Below are 18,306 nucleotides of genomic sequence, written 5' to 3'. Positions count from 1 at the left end.
CAGAACAAACAGATCTAGGAGTACAGGTTCACAGCTCCTTGAAGGTAGTGTCGCAGGTGGATAGGGTGGTGAAGAAGGCATTCGGAATGCGAGGTTTTAAGCTCAAAATGTTGAATACAAGAGTTGGGACGTCTTGTTCAAGTTGCACAAGACATTGGTAAGACCACACATGGAATATTGTGTTCAGTTCTGGTCACCCTATTTTCCGAAGGATATTGTTAAACTAGAAAGAGTGCAGAAGTGGCTTACAAGGATGCTACCAGGACTTGATGGTCTGAGTGAAAGGTAGAGGCTGGATAGGCTGGCACTTTTTTTCCTGGAGCGTAGGAGGCTTATGGATGATGTCATAGAGGTCTATGAAATAATGAGGAGCATAAATAAGGTACTGAGGAGCATCTGGAACGGGCTGCCAGAGGCAGTGGTGGAGGCGGTTATCATTTTGTCTTTTAAAAATCAGTTAGACAGTTACATGGGCAGGGTGGGTATAGAGGGATATGGGCCAAATGCGGACAAGTGGGTCTAGCTTAGTGAAAGAAACTGGGCGGCATTGACAAGCTGGGCCGAAGGGCTTTTTCCATGCTGCCAACTTCTATGACTCTATGACTCTGTCTGTCTTCCTGACGACATTAGAATTTCCTCCACAGAATTGTATTGAACCGATTGATACATAATATATTATTCTATACTTGATCCAAGTCAAACAGATACTGCGGATTCATCAGGGGATAAACAAAATGCTAGGATGAGAGCGAATTGAATGAAAACAATGTTAGAAGGAATTATATTCCATAAAAAGCCCTGCAATGCTTGGATGGAAAGGTGGAACTATGAGCTGAGGAGGGAAAAATCGGCTGTCAGCAAGTTCCACCGGATTTCTGTATAAAACGACCGCGACAGGACTCGAACCTGCAATCTTCTGATATCATCATTCGATTCATCGAAGTCAGACGCCTTATCCATTAGGCCACGCGGCCACCGCCAGTGACGTGCGAGCCAATGTTTATCCCATGTGAATAAATACTGTGATCATATCTGTTTCCATAGAAACCAGTAAAATGCAGAAGGAGGCTATTCGGCCCATCGTGTCTGCACTGACACTCCAATCCTGCACCCCACTCATGAGAGGGGAGGGACGGATTTCAGGGGTTGGAATGGGGGCCAGAGTTGCTCCATCGGACCCAATATTCCAGTAGAGGGCAGGTGTGTGAGCTTTCGGAGGGTCAGTACATACTCGTTGTGCCGAATGGTCTTCATTTGCACAATAGGGATTCTCTGATTCTATGACAGCAGCGGGTTTAGGTGGCGAAGCCCTTGTGCCATACTGCCCACTCCTGACACCATGGAGAAATTCTGATCTCTCAAAGACTGGCGACCAAGGACGTGTAACAAAAAATAATTTATTTACTGTTTGATTCGCTGCTCCAGGCTTGTGCTCTGAGCGCGATCCGGGGAGAACACCTGATCATTTTAGATGCGTGACACGTAGTCACGTGACCATTCGGTCTGCACAGGCCTCCTTCTGTGCTGCCAGTTTCTGTGATTGAATTGCTTTAATTTGGAGCTGGACTGGGAAGTTCGGTGCTGTTCCATGTAAAGCAAAAATGAACTTCTAGGATATTTCCAATGTAACTGATTTTCTTCCGCAAACAATTGAATCAGTGAAATTGTGCGTTTCGGGAACTTGGATTTTCGAGTCTCTCAAGGCTTCTCTCCAAATCCAATGGTCATTTGTGAGGTAGATTAAACCGCTCCTCACTAAAAAACCGGGGCACCGTTCATCGCAGGAATGCAAGAACTTCCTGCAGTGATTCCTGGCCGGTTTTATAATGTTTTGTATGTTTTATAATGTTTAATGAATGACCTATTGAACCGAGCTGCGATGGTCGAGTGGTTAAGGTGTTGGACTTCCCCAGCAGGTTCGAGCCCTGCTCCCAGCGACTGTGACCGAAGAATTAATCGGAATTTTAGTAAACGGTTTGACACAAGGTTCGCTGCTCAGCAAATTATAATCTCCTCAGGAAGAGGGATACTAATATTTCTGACAGCAGCCCGGCTAGCTCAGTCGGTAGAGCATCGGACATTTAATCCCACGGTCGTGGATTCAAGCCCTATATTGTTTCATATTGGGTTCAAGCCCCATATTGGGCGCTTCCATCTCAGAATGTTGAGCTGACCGAACTGTTTTGATAACAGGAATACAAGGTTCTGTCCCTGGACTGGAAATCCAGAGGCCTGAACTAATCTTTCATGACAAGATTTGATAAATCTGGAATTGAAATTTCGTCTCAGTAATGGCGGAGAAAGGTTCTGATTCAGACGGATCACATTTCCACAACTGGGAACATATTTACACAACAGGGAATGATTTGACCCAACCACAGTGAAGATCTGTCAACGGCACAGTCACGGTTGCAGGACAGAGAGAACAGTTAAACAGCAGAGAGCACAATTATACAGCAGCGAGCGCAGTTACTCAGCAGAGAGCTCAGTTACACAGCAGAGAGCACAGTTACGCAGCAGACAGCACAGTTACACAGCAGAGGGCACAGTTACATAGCAGAGAGCACAGTTACACAGCAGGGAGCTCAGTTACACAGCAGAATGCACAATTATACAGCAGGAAGCTCAGTGACACAGCAGAGCGCTCAGTTACTCAGCAGAGAGCACAGTTAGGCAGCAGAGAGCACAATTAGACAGCAGAGAGCACAATTATACAGCAGAGAGCGCAGTTACACAGCAGAGAGCACAGTTACACAGCAGACAGCATAGTTACTCAGCAGAGAGCTCAGTTACACAGCAGAAAGCACAGTTACAAAGCAGAGAGCGCAGTTACTCAGCAGAGAGCGCAGTTACTCAGCAGAGAGCTCAGTTACACAGCAGAAAGCACAGTTACACAGCAGAGAGCTCAGTGTCACAGCAGAGAGCACAGTTACACAGCAGAGAGCACAGTTACACAGCAGAGAGCACAGTTACGCAGCAGAGAGCACAGTTACTCAGCAGAGAGCACAGTTACACAGCAGAGAGCGCAGTTACTCAGCAGAGAGCACAGTTACACAGCAGAGAGCACAGTTACACAGCAGAGAGCACAGTTACACAGCAGAGAGCACAGTTACGCAGCAGAGAGCACAGTTACACAGCAGATAGCACAGTTACGCAGCAGAATGCACAATTATACAGCAGAAAGCTCAGTTCCACAGCAGAGCGCTCAGTTACTCAGCAGAGAGCACAGTTAGGCAGCAGAGAGCTCAATTATACAGCAGAGAGCGCAGTTACACACCAGAGAGCACAGTTACACAGCAGAGAGCGCAGTTACTCAGCAGAGAGCTCAGTTACACAGCAGAAAGCACAGTTACACAGCAGAGAGCGCAGTTACTCAGCAGAGAGCGCAGTTACTCAGCAGAGAGCTCAGTTACACAGCAGAGAGCACAGTTACACAGCAGAGAGCGCAGTTACTCAGCAGAGAGCGCAGTTACTCAGCAGAGAGCTCAGTTACACAGCAGAGAGCACAGTTACACAGCAGAGAGCGCAGTTACTCAGCAGAGAGCTCAGTTACACAGCAGAGAGCACAGTTACTCAGCAGAGAGCTCAGTTACACAGCAGAGAGCACAGTTACATAGCAGAGAGCGCAGTTACTCAGCAGAGAGCTCAGTTACACAGCAGAAAGCACAGTTACACAGCAGGCAGCGCAGTTACTCAGCAGAGAGCGCAGTTACTCAGCAGAGAGCTCAGTTACACAGCAGAAAGCACAGTTACACAGCAGAGAGCGCAGTTACTCAGCAGAGAGCTCAGTTACACAGCAGAAAGCACTGTTACACAGCATAGAGCGCAGTTACTCAGCAGAGAGCGCAGTTACACAGTAGAGAGCTCAGTTACACAGCAGAGAGCGCAGTTACTCAGCAGAGAGCACAGTTACGCAGCAGAAAGCACAGTTACGCAGCAGAGAGCACAGTTACACAGCAGAGAGCTCAGTTACAAAGCAGAGAGCACAGTTACACAGCAGAGAGCACGGTTACACAGCAGGGAGCTCAGTTACTCAGCAGAGAGCTCAGTTACACAGCAGAGAGCACAGTTACACAGCAGAGAGCACGGTTACACAGCAGAGAGCTCAGTTACACAGCAGGGAGCACAGTTACACAGCAGAGAGCACAGTTACACAGCAGAGAGCACGGTTACACAGCAGAGAGCTCAGTTACACAGCAGAGAGGACGGTTACACAGCAGAGAGCGCAGTTACACAGCAGAGAGCGCAGTTACTCAGCAGAGAGCGCAGTTACTCAGCAGAGACCTCAGTTACACAGCAGAGAGCACAGTTACACAGCAGAGAGCGCAGTTACTCAGCAGAGAGCTCAGTTACACAGCAGAGAGCACAGTTACTCAGCAGAGAGCTCAGTTACACAGCAGAGAGCTCAGTTACATAGCAGAGAGCGCAGTTACTCAGCAGAGAGCTCAGTTACACAGCAGACAGCATAGTTACTCAGCAGAGAGCTCAGTTACACAGCAGAAAGCACAGTTACACAGCAGAGAGCGCTGTTACTCAGCAGAGAGCGCAGTTACTCAGCAGAGAGCTCAGTTACACAGCAGAAAGCACAGTTACACAGCAGAGAGCTCAGTGTCACAGTAGAGAGCACAGTTACACAGCAGAGAGCACAGTTACACAGCAGAGAGCACAGTTACGCAGCAGAGAGCACAGTTACTCAGCAGAGAGCACAGTTACACAGCAGAGAGCGCAGTTACTCAGCAGAGAGCACAGTTACACAGCAGAGAGCACAGTTACACAGCAGAGAGCACAGTTACACAGCAGAGAGCACAGTTACGCAGCAGAGAGCACAGTTACGCAGCAGAGAGCACAGTTACGCAGCAGAATGCACAATTGTACAGCAGAAAGCTCAGTTACACAGCAGAGCGCTCAGTTACTCAGCAGAGAGCACAGTTAGGCAGCAGAGAGCTCAATTATACAGCAGAGAGCGCAGTTACACACCAGAGAGCACAGTTACACAGCAGAGAGCGCAGTTACTCAGCAGAGAGCTCAGTTACACAGCAGAAAGCACAGTTACACAGCAGAGAGCGCAGTTACTCAGCAGAGAGCGCAGTTACTCAGCAAGAGCTCAGTTGCACAGCAGAGAGCACAGTTACACAGCAGAGAGCGCAGTTACTCAGCAGAGAGCTCAGTTACACAGCAGAGAGCACAGTTACTCAGCAGAGAGCTCAGTTACACAGCAGAGAGCACAGTTACATAGCAGAGAGCACAGTTACTCAGCAGAGAGCTCAGTTACACAGCAGAAAGCACAGTTACACAGCAGGGAGCGCAGTTACTCAGCAGAGAGCGCAGTTACTCAGCAGAGAGCTCAGTTACACAGCAGAAAGCACAGTTACACATCAGAGAGCGCAGTTACTCAGCAGAGAGCTCAGTTACACAGCAGAAAGCACTGTTACACAGCAGAGAGCGCAGTTACTCAGCAGAGAGCGCAGTTACACAGTAGAGAGCTCAGTTACACAGCAGAGAGCGCAGTTACTCAGCAGAGAGCAAAGTTACGCAGCAGAAAGCACAGTTACGCAGCAGAGAGCACAGTTACACAGCAGAGAGCTCAGTTACAAAGCAGAGAGCACAGTTACACAGCAGAGAGCACGGTTACACAGCAGGGAGCTCAGTTACTCAGCAGAGAGCTCAGTTACACAGCAGAGAGCACAGTTACACAGCAGAGAGCACGGTTACACAGCAGAGAGCTCAGTTACACAGCAGAGAGCACAGTTACACAGCAGAGAGCACAGTTACACAGCAGAGAGCACGGTTACACAGCAGAGAGCTCAGTTACACAGCAGAGAGGACGGTTACACAGCAGAGAGCGCAGTTACACAGCAGAGAGCGCTCTTACTCAGCAGAGAGCTCAGTTACACAGCAGACAGCACAGTTACACAGCAGACAGCACAGTTACTCAGCAGAGAGTACAGTTACTCAGCAGAGAGCTCAGTTACACAGCAGAGAGCTCAGTTACACAGCAGAAAGCACTGTTACACAGCAGAGAGCGCAGTTACTCAGCGGAGAGCACAGTTACGCAGCAGAGAGCACAGTTACGCAGCAGAGAGCTCAGTTACACAGCAGAGAGCACAAATATACAACAGAGAGCTCAGGTACGCAACAGAGAGCACAGTTACGCAGCAGAGAGCTCAGTTACACAGCAGAGAGCACAGTTACACAGCAGAGAGCTCAGTTACGCAGCAGAGAGCACAGTTACACAGCAGAGAGCTCAGTTACTCAGCAGAGAGCACAGTTACTCGGCAGAGAGCTCAGTTACACAGCAGAGGGCACAGTTACACAGCAGAGAGCACAGTTATACAGCAGAGAGCACAGTTACACAGCAGAGAGCATAGTTACACAGCAGAGAGCACAGTTACGCAGCAGAGAGCGCAGTTACTCAGCAGAGAGCGCAGTTACTCAGCAAGAGCTCAGTTGCACAGCAGAGAGCACAGTTACACAGCAGAGAGCGCAGTTACTCAGCAGAGAGCTCAGTTACACAGCAGAGAGCACAGTTACTCAGCAGAGAGCTCAGTTACACAGCAGAGAGCACAGTTACATAGCAGAGAGCGCAGTTACTCAGCAGAGAGCTCAGTTACACAGCAGAAAGCACAGTTACACAGCAGGGAGCGCAGTTACTCAGCAGAGAGCGCAGTTACTCAGCAGAGAGCTCAGTTACACAGCAGAAAGCACAGTTACACAGCAGAGAGCGCAGTTACTCAGCAGAGAGCTCAGTTACACAGCAGAAAGCACTGTTACACAGCAGAGAGCGCAGTTACTCAGCAGAGAGCGCAGTTACACAGTAGAGAGCTCAGTTACACAGCAGAGAGCGCAGTTACTCAGCAGAGAGCACAGTTACGCAGCAGAAAGCACAGTTACGCAGCAGAGAGCACAGTTACACAGCAGAGAGCTCAGTTACAAAGCAGAGAGCACAGTTACACAGCAGAGAGCACGGTTACACAGCAGGGAGCTCAGTTACTCAGCAGAGAGCTCAGTTACACAGCAGAGAGCACAGTTACACAGCAGAGAGCACGGTTACACAGCAGAGAGCTCAGTTACACAGCAGAGAGCACAGTTACACAGCAGAGAGCACAGTTACACAGCAGAGAGCACGGTTACACAGCAGAGAGCTCAGTTACACAGCAGAGAGGACGGTTACACAGCAGAGAGCGCAGTTACACAGCAGAGAGCGCTGTTACTCAGCAGAGAGCTCAGTTACACAGCAGACAGCACAGTTACACAGCAGACAGCACAGTTACTCAGCAGAGAGTACAGTTACTCAGCAGAGAGCTCAGTTACACAGCAGAGAGCTCAGTTACACAGCAGAAAGCACTGTTACACAGCAGAGAGCGCAGTTACTCAGCGGAGAGCACAGTTACGCAGCAGAGAGCACAGTTACGCAGCAGAGAGCTCAGTTACACAGCAGAGAGCACAAATATACAACAGAGAGCTCAGGTACGCAACAGAGAGCACAGTTACGCAGCAGAGAGCTCAGTTACACAGCAGAGAGCACAGTTACACAGCAGAGAGCTCAGTTACGCAGCAGAGAGCACAGTTACACAGCAGAGAGCTCAGTTACTCAGCAGAGAGCACAGTTACTCGGCAGAGAGCTCAGTTACACAGCAGAGAGCTTAGTTACACAGCAGAGGGCACAGTTACACAGCAGAGAGCACAGTTACACAGCAGAGAGCACAGTTACGCAGCAGAGAGCACAGTTACGCAGCAGAATGCACAATTATACAGCAGAAAGCTCAGTTCCACAGCAGAGCGCTCAGTTACTCAGCAGAGAGCACAGTGAGGCAGCAGAGAGCACAATTATACAGCAGAGAGCGCAGTTACACAGCAGAGAGCACAGTTACACAGCAGAGAGCGCAGTTACTCAGCAGAGAGCTCAGTTACACAGCAGAAAGCACAGTTACACAGCAGAGAGCGCAGTTACTCAGCAGAGAGCGCAGTTACTCAGCAGAGAGCTCAGTTACACAGCAGAGAGCACAGTTACACAGCAGAGAGCGCAGTTACTCAGCAGAGAGCTCAGTTACACAGCAGAGAGCACAGTTACTCAGCAGAGAGCTCAGTTACACATCAGAGAGCACAGTTACATAGCAGAGAGCGCAGTTACTCAGCAGAGAGGTCAGTTACACAGCAGACAGCATAGTTACTCAGCAGAGAGCTCAGATACACAGCAGAAAGCACAGTTACACAGCAGACAGCACAGTTACTCAGCAGAGAGTACAGTTACTCAGCAGAGAGCTCAGTTACACAGCAGAGAGCTCAGTTACACAGCAGAAAGCACTGTTACACAGCAGAGAGCGCAGTTACTCAGCAGAGAGCTCAGTTACACAGCAGAGAGCACAGTTACTCAGCAGAGAGCTCAGTTACACAGCAGAGAGCACAGTTACATAGCAGAGAGCGCAGTTACTCAGCAGAGAGCTCAGTTACACAGCAGAAAGCACAGTTACACAGCAGGGAGCGCAGTTACTCAGCAGAGAGCGCAGTTACTCAGCAGAGAGCTCAGTTACACAGCAGAAAGCACAGTTACACAGCAGAGAGCGCAGTTACTCAGCAGAGAGCTCAGTTACACAGCAGAAAGCACTGTTACACAGCAGAGAGCGCAGTTACTCAGCAGAGAGCGCAGTTACACAGTAGAGAGCTCAGTTACACAGCAGAGAGCGCAGTTACTCAGCAGAGAGCACAGTTACGCAGCAGAAAGCACAGTTACGCAGCAGAGAGCACAGTTACACAGCAGAGAGCTCAGTTACAAAGCAGAGAGCACAGTTACACAGCAGAGAGCACGGTTACACAGCAGGGAGCTCAGTTACTCAGCAGAGAGCTCAGTTACACAGCAGAGAGCACAGTTACACAGCAGAGAGCACGGTTACACAGCAGAGAGCTCAGTTACACAGCAGAGAGCACAGTTACACAGCAGAGAGCACAGTTACACAGCAGAGAGCACGGTTACACAGCAGAGAGCTCAGTTACACAGCAGAGAGGACGGTTACACAGCAGAGAGCGCAGTTACACAGCAGAGAGCGCTGTTACTCAGCAGAGAGCTCAGTTACACAGCAGACAGCACAGTTACACAGCAGACAGCACAGTTACTCAGCAGAGAGTACAGTTACTCAGCAGAGAGCTCAGTTACACAGCAGAGAGCTCAGTTACACAGCAGAAAGCACTGTTACACAGCAGAGAGCGCAGTTACTCAGCGGAGAGCACAGTTACGCAGCAGAGAGCACAGTTACGCAGCAGAGAGCTCAGTTACACAGCAGAGAGCACAAATATACAACAGAGAGCTCAGGTACGCAACAGAGAGCACAGTTACGCAGCAGAGAGCTCAGTTACACAGCAGAGAGCACAGTTACACAGCAGAGAGCTCAGTTACGCAGCAGAGAGCACAGTTACACAGCAGAGAGCTCAGTTACTCAGCAGAGAGCACAGTTACTCGGCAGAGAGCTCAGTTACACAGCAGAGAGCTTAGTTACACAGCAGAGGGCACAGTTACACAGCAGAGAGCACAGTTACACAGCAGAGAGCACAGTTACGCAGCAGAGAGCACAGTTACGCAGCAGAATGCACAATTATACAGCAGAAAGCTCAGTTCCACAGCAGAGCGCTCAGTTACTCAGCAGAGAGCACAGTGAGGCAGCAGAGAGCACAATTATACAGCAGAGAGCGCAGTTACACAGCAGAGAGCACAGTTACACAGCAGAGAGCGCAGTTACTCAGCAGAGAGCTCAGTTACACAGCAGAAAGCACAGTTACACAGCAGAGAGCGCAGTTACTCAGCAGAGAGCGCAGTTACTCAGCAGAGAGCTCAGTTACACAGCAGAGAGCACAGTTACACAGCAGAGAGCGCAGTTACTCAGCAGAGAGCTCAGTTACACAGCAGAGAGCACAGTTACTCAGCAGAGAGCTCAGTTACACATCAGAGAGCACAGTTACATAGCAGAGAGCGCAGTTACTCAGCAGAGAGGTCAGTTACACAGCAGACAGCATAGTTACTCAGCAGAGAGCTCAGATACACAGCAGAAAGCACAGTTACACAGCAGAGAGCGCAGTTACTCAGCAGAGAGCGCAGTTACTCAGCAGAGAGCTCAGTTACACAGCAGAAAGCACTGTTACACAGCAGAGAGCGCAGTTACTCAGCAGAGAGCTCAGTTACACAGCAGAGAGCACAGTTACTCAGCAGAGAGCTCTGTTACACAGCAGAGAGCGCATTACTCAGCAGAGAGCGCAGTTACACAGTAGAGAGCGCAGTTACTCAGCAGAGAGCACAGTTACGCAGCAGAGAGCACAGTTACACAGTAGAGAGCTCAGTTACACAGCAGAGAGCGCAGTTACTCAGCAGAGAGCACAGTGACGCAGCAGAGAGCACAGTTACGCAGCAGAGAGCACAGTTACACAGCAGAGAGCTCAGTTACACAGCAGAGAGCAAGGTTACACAGCAGAGAGCACGGTTACACAGCAGAGAGCTCAGTTACTCAGCAGAGAGCTCAGTTACACAGCATAGAGCACAGTTACACAGCAGAGAGCACGGTTACACAGCAGAGAGCTCAGTTACACAGCAGAGAGCACAGTTACACAGCAGAGAGCACAGTTACACAGCAGAGAGCACGGTTACACAGCAGAGAGCTCAGTTACACAGCAGAGAGGACGGTTACACAGCAGAGAGCACAGTTACACAGCAGAGAGCGCAGTTACTCAGCAGAGAGCTCAGTTACACAGCATAAAGCACTGTTACACAGCAGAGAGCGCAGTTACTCAGCAGAGAGCACAGTTACGCAGCAGAGAGCTCAGTTACACAGCAGAGAGCACATTTACACAGCAGAAAGCACGGTTACACAGCAGAGAGCACAGTTACACAGCAGACAGCAGAAAGCACAGTTACACAGCAGAGAGCACAGTTACTCAGCAGAGAGCACAGTTACGCAGCAGAGAGCACAGTTACACAGTAGAGAGCTCAGTTACACAGCAGAGAGCGCAGTTACTCAGCAGAGAGCACAGTGACGCAGCAGAGAGCACAGTTACGCAGCAGAGAGCACAGTTACACAGCAGAGAGCTCAGTTACACAGCAGAGAGCAAGGTTACACAGCAGAGAGCACGGTTACACAGTAGAGAGCTCAGTTACTCAGCAGAGAGCTCAGTTACACAGCATAGAGCACAGTTACACAGCAGAGAGCACGGTTACACAGCAGAGAGCTCAGTTACACAGCAGAGAGCACAGTTACACAGCAGAGAGCACAGTTACACAGCAGAGAGCACGGTTACACAGCAGAGAGCTCAGTTACACAGCAGAGAGGACGGTTACACAGCAGAGAGCACAGTTACACAGCAGAGAGCGCAGTTACTCAGCAGAGAGCTCAGTTACACAGCATAAAGCACTGTTACACAGCAGAGAGCGCAGTTACTCAGCAGAGAGCACAGTTACGCAGCAGAGAGCTCAGTTACACAGCAGAGAGCACAGTTACACAGCAGAAAGCACGGTTACACAGCAGAGAGCGCAGTTACTCAGCAGAGACCACAGTTACACAGCAGAGAGCTCAGTTACTCAGCAGAGAGCACAGTTACTCGGCAGAGAGCTCAGTTACACAGCAGAGAGTTCAGTTACACAGCAGAAAGCACGGTTACACAGCAGAGAGCGCAGTTACCCAGCAGAGAGCACAGTTACGCAGCAGAGAGCACAGTTACGCAGCAGAGAGCTCAGTTACACAGCAGAGAGCACAATTTTGCAGCAGAGAGCTCAGTTCCGCAGCAGAGAGCACAGTTACGCAGCAGAGAGCTCAGTTACACAGCAGAGAGCACAGTTACACAGCAGAGAGCCCAGTTACGCAGCAGAGAGCACAGTTACGCAGCAGAGAGCTCAGTTACGCAGCAGAGAGCACAGTTACGCAGCAGAGAGCTCAGTTGCACAGCAGAGAGCACAATTATACAGCAGAGAGCTCAGTTACGCAGCAAAGAGCACAGTTACGCAGCAGAGAGCTCAGTTACGCAGCAGAGAGCACAGTTACGCAGCAGAGAGCTCAGTTACACAGCAGAGAGCACAGTTACACAGCAGAGAGCTCAGTTACGCAGCAGAGATTGCAGTTACGCAGCAGAGAGCTCAGTTACGCAGCAGAGAGCACAGTTACGCAGCAGAGAGCTCGGTTACACAGCAGAGAGCACATTTACACAGCAGAAAGCACAGTTACACAACAGAGTGTGCAGTTACATAGCAGAGAGCTCAGTTACACAGCAGAAAGCACCGTTACACAGCAGAAATACATTTAATTGCCTATCTTTGTGCAACAGAAAACCCCGTTTTCCTAAATAACCAGTTTGTCCATCTCAGTATCTTGCTGGTTTGCACTGCACCTCTGCTGTGTGTCATTGTGTGTGTGTGTCCTGATATTCTCTTCCTGCTTTCCTGTGTGTCTTTCTCTGTCTGTTACAGCTGTGCTGAAGTTCCGTGTTATTGTCCAGCCAAAGTGAGCTTCACAACACTTGCGTTTTCGTTTAAAAAAATAGTTATCTGGCTGCCGCAGAGCAGTAATTGCGAACACGGCGGACCGAAGGAGCGGAGTGGCGCAGCGGAAGCGTGCTGGGCCCATAACCCATAAACCAACCTCTGCTGTTTATATTCTCACTCACACCAAAAGTAAACATGTCGCTATCATAGTGCATCCGCCTTTTCTTTTCAGTAAATTAGTATCAAAGTGTTGCTTCCAGTGTGATCCGGACATTTGTCATTTCACATTACTGGGAAGCTCAAAGTAACGAAATCGGGAAACTCTTCAATTGACTCTCTCTGAGGGAAACAGACAATATCTGCTGTGGTGTGTGAGTTTTATTGGTGCCAATATCACATCTCCACTGACTGAAATGGGTTATGTTTTATTAACACAGTCATATCATTTGATAAAGATAGAACCAGGAGTTTTCCAATGTTTCCAATTCCTTTAACAAAGCGAAGGGGAAATGTTTATATAATAACTTCCAGGAATACCCCACAGAGGGTATAAGGACAAGGTAAGGGCAGCACGGTAGCATAGTGGAATTGCTTTGACAAAACATTGAATTTTGGACACTAAAGGCAGTTCATTATGGCCAATCCACCTAACCTGCACATCTCTGGACTGTGGGAGGAAACCAGAGCACCCGGAGGAAACCCATGCACACGCGGGGAGGATGTGCAGACTCCGCACAGACAGTGATCCAAGCCGGGAATCGAACGTGGGCTCTTGGAGCTGTGAAGCACTTGTGCTATCCACAATGCTACCGTGCTGCCCTAGATAGTTTTTTGAAGAATAAAGGGATTAATTGTTATGGAGTTCGGGCCGGACAGTGGAGCTGAGTCCACAAAAGATCAGCCATGATCTCATTGAATGGTGGAGCAGGCACGAGGGGCCAGGGGCTAGCTCCTGCTCCTAGTTCTTATGTTCTTATGTTCAGTCTGACTTAACATTTTAAGCACCATCACTTGCAGAATTTGCACAGCTGTCCACGCTGCACAATCTGCTTGTTCATTACCAACGTCAACTGGGGTCGGAAATATCCGCGGGCATAAGGAGGGCCTGCAGTACGTCATTAACTAAACCCCGGTGGGATATTCCCGTGCCGACCGAGATAAGGAATCACCTATTCTTCCAGAGCTGTGGGTTTGCTGTAGTCGAGTGTTAATCGTTTCAGGGACCTCAAAATATTTTATGTAAGTGCCGTCTGGCGTGACTTGAAGTGCGTACTCTGTTGGACCTGAATGATCCACTGTCCTCCTTACCAGAGGCCCCAGATCCTTGGCATGGTACTGGTCGTGGACCTGACGTGTAATATGAGGGCCCACAGAAGCTGGCTGTGGCCATAAATGTGGTGGTATTGTAACAAAATCGGCTGTACCTTCTTTTCCCGTGACTGTGGCTGCAACCTTGACTGGCCATTCGGTCCCAATTAACGGCCGGTATTTGTCCTCCAACTCCCTGTTTTTTTCGGTTCTGTCATAGACCAGGGTAACGTGGTGCAGTGAATGTTCAATGTCTAACGTCCACCACTGGGGAGTGATAGAAATATAGCACTGTTGTCTCATCCTCCATGATTGAACCGTTACCCCTTCGTCTCCGCACTCTAGCTGTAGCTGGAAGATACACAGTAAATCTCGGGCCAACAAGTTACAGTACAATCCAATAGTCACCACAAACTGATGATCCGCAGACTTATTCTCATAAGTGGCTGTCACAGGTTCAGAAATAGGATACTCGCACACCTGTCCTTGAAACCTCGAGAAATGCTGGGTGTGGTCGGATTGTGGGAGTCGAAGTTCTGATTGCACCGAAGACATGGCTTCTCCATTGTTCCCTCTATATCTGCCTCGTCCTCTTTTCCCAGTAGACCAATGGCCCCTCAGAGGGGGCGGCAGTTGTGAAGCTGTTGGTGCATACGTTGGGCCATACAGAGGAGCTGAGGGTCCATTTGGGTGGGTTTGATATCCTACCCCACCCAAGGTCACAATATTGGGGTTCCAGCTGGTAAGCCACCGTATCTGCCGCTGGTTGGGGTCTCAGATCATCCTTTTTCATTACATACTCAGTCTTAATAAGAACATAAGAACTAGGAACAGGAGTAGGCCATCTGGCCCCTCGAGCCTGCTCCACCATTTATTGAGGTCATGGCTGATCTTTGTGGACTCAGCTCCACTCTCCGGCCCGTACACCATATCACCGAATCCCTTTAATCTTTAGAAAGGCATCTATCTTTTTCTTAAAAACGTTTTAAGAAGGAGCCTCAACTGCTTCACTTTGCAAGGAATTCCAGAGATTAACAACCCTTTGGGTGAAGAAGTTCCTCCTACACTCCGTCCTTAATCTACCTCCCCTTATTTTGAGGCTCTGCCCCCTAGTTCTGCTTTCCCCGACCAGTGGAAACAACCTGCCCACATCTATCCTATCTATTCCCTTCATAATTTTATGTGTCTCAATTAGATCCCCCCCCCCCCCGCATTGTTCTAAACTCCAATGAGTACAGTCCCAGTTTACTCAATCTCTCATCATAATCTAATACCCTCAACTCTGGGATCAACCTATTGAATCTCCTCTGCACTCCCTCCAGTGCCAATATGTCCTTTCTCAGGTAAGGAGACCAAAACTGAACACAATACTCCAGATGTGGCCTCACCAACACCCTATACAATTGCAGCATAACCTCACTAGTCTTGAACTCCATCCCTCTAGCAATGAAAGACAAAACTCGATTAGCCTTCTTAATCACCTGTTGCACCTGCACACCAACTTTTTGCGACTCGTGCACCAACACACCCAGGTCCCTCTGCAGAGCAGCATGTTTTAACATCTTACCGTTTAAATAATAATCCATTCTGCTGTTATTCCTCCCAAAATGGATAGCCTCACACTTGGCAACATTGAATTCCTTCTGCCAGACCCTAGCCCATTCACCTAACCGATCCAAATCCTTCTGCAGACTTCCGGTATCCTCTGCCCTTTTTGCTTTACCACTCATCTTAGTGTCGTCTGCAAACTTTGACACATTTCACTTGGTCCCCAACTCCAAATCGTCTCTGTAAATTGTGAACAACTGCGGGCCCAACACTGACCCTTGAGGGACCCCACTAGTTACAGGTTGCCAACCAGAGAAACACCCATTTATCCCCACTCTCTGCTTTCTGTTAGTTAACCAATCCTCTACCCATGCTACCACTTTACCCTCAATGCCATGCATCTTTAGTTTGTAACTGAGCATCCTTCCTGGCCTACACCCTCCTTCCAATAACATCTGACCGCCCTGGCCATCTGAGAACGGTCATTCTCTGAATAATTCATGTTATTACATTTCACGGCAGCAGCCACGGAAGGTGCTAGGCAATGCATTAACACAGCACAATAGTGAGGGGAATTCTGACCATTTTGGTACGGCAAGTTGCCTGACTGCCCACGGTAGATTTCATTAAAACGTTCCAGAAATTCCTCTGGCTCTTCAGTCTTTTTAGGTTTGAGGTCTAAGATAGCAGAAATGTTTATGGGCTTTTGTAATGTGACATTCAATGCATTCATGATTTGTGCCCGTCTATCATCGTCCAAAGCATGGGCTTGCTGAAGCGCGGCATGGCTAGCATAATTCAAGTGATTGAGATGATTGCTGTACTCTGCTGGGGTTAAACCCTGCTGGACTAGGGCCCAGATGTCCCTAGAATCAGCTTGATAAACTGAAATGGTAGTTCTCAGATAATCCACGAAAGCAGCAGGAGATTTCTTCCTGTCTGGGATTGCAGCCAGAATAGCCATCATCTCACTGGGTCTCCATGGGAAATAAACGTCTATCGTGGGCTGGGCGGCCGCCGTTACAGCATCAGGGTTTGGTATTTTCCGAATCGGCAACTGTCTCAGAGTCTCACTAGCGGGCGCTCTAGCGGATTCCTCTGGCTCTTCAAAGACTTCGACGTCCTTCCCTGCGACTACAGGGAGCTCCAGCTTCTCAGAACCATTCCCATCCTCTTTCTTTGTTCTCATACTTTTCTGTCCTACCATATCGGTCTGAAGGGATCTAGGTGGTATGCGTGATTGTTTCTGGATATGATCAGGCCTCTCTCTCATCGTCCGAGATCGTGTCATAGACACTAACTAGGCTTGTTGAACACAGCTCCCCTTCTCTAACAGACGGTGAAGATGCTGAATTAGGACGCAAGCTGTCAACCGAAGGGGCTGGAGAGGCTGACATGATTTGAATCTGGGGAGCAGTGACTGGATATAAATTATGATACCCTGCTGGTTCCTGAATTAGTGCAGACAATGCTACTGGTGCAGTCGGGACTCTACCCGACATGGTCCGATTTTCTAGGTGCTCATCTGCTTCTGACAATGCAAGGACAGCCATTGAACTACGTAGCTAATTTTTTTTTCTCGAGTCCACCCTCTCTTTACTTGCGCGTTTTTTGAATGCACACTCCTTTTTCAAGATCTCCAGAGTTTTCTGGTTCCCCTTTCACTTATTGGAATCCCTATTTTACGGGCATTTTCTTGCCAATTTAAAAACATGATCTTATCCCTCTCATGTTGACAATATTGTCTCCATAATCTAATTAACTCTTTAGCTTTCATACTTTGGCTATCTTTTTTTTTTTAAATAAAATTATTTGCCTATTTATGACCAATGGCAATTTCTGCTACTTGGCAAAATTATTTAAAAGGTATTAACAGTGTTCTTTTAAAACTTAAAATGTTTGAAAATTCAAATTGAATTACTGCAACCTGCATGCTTAGCTCTGATCACAACACAGAACTGAATTTACGATTTGCTTAACACAAACTTGTATAACTTTTACAACTTAATTAATTCTTTATCTTAACATTTTTTCTTTTAACAGGTTTTTCTTACCATAAGACCATAAGACATAGGAGTGGAAGTAAGGCCATTCGGCCCATCGAGTCCACTCCACCATTCAATCATGGCTGATTTCAACTCCATTTACCTGCTCTCACCATAGCCCTTAATTCCTCGAGAAATCAAGAATTTATCAACTTCTGTCTTAAAGACACTCAAAGTCCCGACCTCCACCGTCCTCTGTGGCAATGAATTCCACAGACCCACCACTCTCTGGCTGAAGAAATTTCTCCTCATCTCTGTTCTAAAGTGAGTCCCTTTTATTCTCAGGCTGTGCCCCCGGGTCCTAGTCTCCCCTGCTAATGGAAACAACTTCCCTACGTCCACCGTATCTAAGCCATTCATTATCTTGTAAGTTTCTATTAGATTTCCCCTCAACCTCCTAAACTCCAATGAATATAATCCCAGGATCCTCAGACATTCATCGTATGTTAGGCCTACCATTCCTGGGATCATCCGTGTGAATCTCCGCTGGACCCGCTCCAGTGCCAGTATGTCCTTCCTGAGGTGTGGGGCCCAAAATTGCTCACAGTATTCTAAATGGGGCCTAACTAATGCTTTATAAAGCTTCAGAAGTACATCCCTGCTTTTATATTCCAAGCCTCTTGAGATGAATGACAACATTGCATTTGCTTTCTTAATTACGGACTCAACCTGCAAGTTTACCTTTAGAGAATCCTGGATTAGGACTCCCAAGTCCCTTTGCAGTTCAGCATTATGAATTTTGTCACCGTTTAGAAAATAGTCCACTCCTCTATCCTTTTTTCCAAAGTGCAAGACCTCGCACATGCCCACGTTGAATTTCATCAGCCATTTCTTGGACCACTCTCCTAAACTGTCTAAATCTTTCCGAAGCCTCCCCACCTCCTCCATACTACCTGCCCCTCCACCTATCTTTGTATCATCGGCAAACTTAGCCAGAATGCCCCGAGTCCC

The 18,306-nt window shown here is 48.4% G+C and overlaps 1 non-coding gene across 1 annotated transcript; it reads right to left on the bottom strand.

Moving 5' to 3' along the window:
• Positions 1–885: 885 nt before the first annotated feature.
• trnar-ucg (transfer RNA arginine (anticodon UCG)) lies at positions 886–974 on the bottom strand. Its single transcript is given in 2 exon segments — positions 886–921; positions 938–974. It is a non-coding gene; the product is annotated as a tRNA-Arg (tRNA).
• Between the last annotated feature and the right edge of the window lie 17,332 nt (positions 975–18,306).

This window comes from Scyliorhinus torazame, chromosome 24 (assembly GCF_047496885.1).
Source record: "Scyliorhinus torazame isolate Kashiwa2021f chromosome 24, sScyTor2.1, whole genome shotgun sequence".
Lineage (NCBI taxonomy): Eukaryota > Metazoa > Chordata > Chondrichthyes > Carcharhiniformes > Scyliorhinidae > Scyliorhinus > Scyliorhinus torazame.
The sequence above is the reverse complement of the archived record's forward strand: the minus strand, read 5'-3'. Positions and strand labels throughout refer to the sequence as shown.